The following is a 1,271-nucleotide window of genomic DNA, read 5'->3' as shown; positions in this document are numbered from 1 at the left end:
TGTTGCAGGTATTCTACACATACCTACATACATACATAGATACATACCTAGTACGTAGTTGCATATGCTTGAACATCCAACCGCCAATTTAACGAGTGAATAAGTGCCGCAACTGTAATTCGTCGTTTTGTGTGTGTATGCGCTAAATGAATTTAAACAAAATTTATTGCGTTTTATGGCCAACAAAGTGATTTCACAATAATTTCAAGCCAAGCTGATGCTGATGCTGTTGCTTAGGTGACCAATACAACACAGCATAAAAGTCAAAGAATAATCTAATGTTGAATCGACGGAAAAAAGTAAAGGGAGAGCTCTAGCTATAGAATGCAAAAATCAAAGCGCCAAAACCAACCAACAAAAGCCAAGATTGCAAATAAACGCTGTCGACAACTATAACAATCAATGAAGATGCAATAGTAATACCCAGGTATGCATTGTTTGTGCAAATACAAGAAATAATAATATAATAATGTAAACAATAATAAATAGCAATTTCCAACTTAGGTACTTACATATGTTGCATGGCTGCTTAACATGCAAATAAATTGGCTTGCACACAAGATGACAACAATGTGAATTGATAAATGAATAAACAAAAAACAAGTAAAGATGTCTACGTTTAGGCAAATCTGCACTTTTTATACCCGGCGCAAGAATCTATAAATGGTACGGTTTTTGTCTATTTCTAAAAATTGTCGATGAGCCAGAAGCCATCACGTCAAAAAGAAAATCTTTAATAAAAGCAAATGTGAAAAACTTAACTAAGCTCAGGATACAGGAGTATAGAAATTTTTGCGGGCTGCGAAAAGCTTTCTCGAGCTTTTCAGAATTTAAGATTAATAGCCACGAGTGCGAAGAAGATAGAGAAAGCCAGTCTGTAGATGGATAGGATCGGTGCTCTAAAATAGAATAAAACAATTCAACAAAATTTTTCCACCTGAGTGAAACACACCGTTTCTTGTAGGATTTTGGGTGCTGAATTCAAATCTGGCTTGGCCAGCACGTCAGAATTTTGAGATATCTTAACCTCAAAGTGCCAAAAACACGATTTTTGACGATATTTAAGTTTATATTATAAAAACAAAATTTTTTTGCTCATTTCTACTTAGGGCATCATTTAGTGCTACCCTTCCCTTTAAACATTTATTTTCGTTTGTTGCGATTCGATTTTTCTTTCTCGATATATACCAGTTTTAATGTGCAGTACTTGGGTATTAGCTATGATGACTCATGCTTACTAAGTAAATGATTCCCTAAGTAGAAATAAACAA

Source organism: Rhagoletis pomonella, unplaced genomic scaffold (genome assembly GCF_013731165.1).
Source record: "Rhagoletis pomonella isolate Grant_MI unplaced genomic scaffold, Rhpom_1.0 Rhpom_scaffold_00001, whole genome shotgun sequence".
Taxonomy (NCBI): Eukaryota; Metazoa; Arthropoda; class Insecta; order Diptera; family Tephritidae; genus Rhagoletis; species Rhagoletis pomonella.
The sequence above is the reverse complement of the archived record's forward strand: the minus strand, read 5'-3'. Positions refer to the sequence as shown.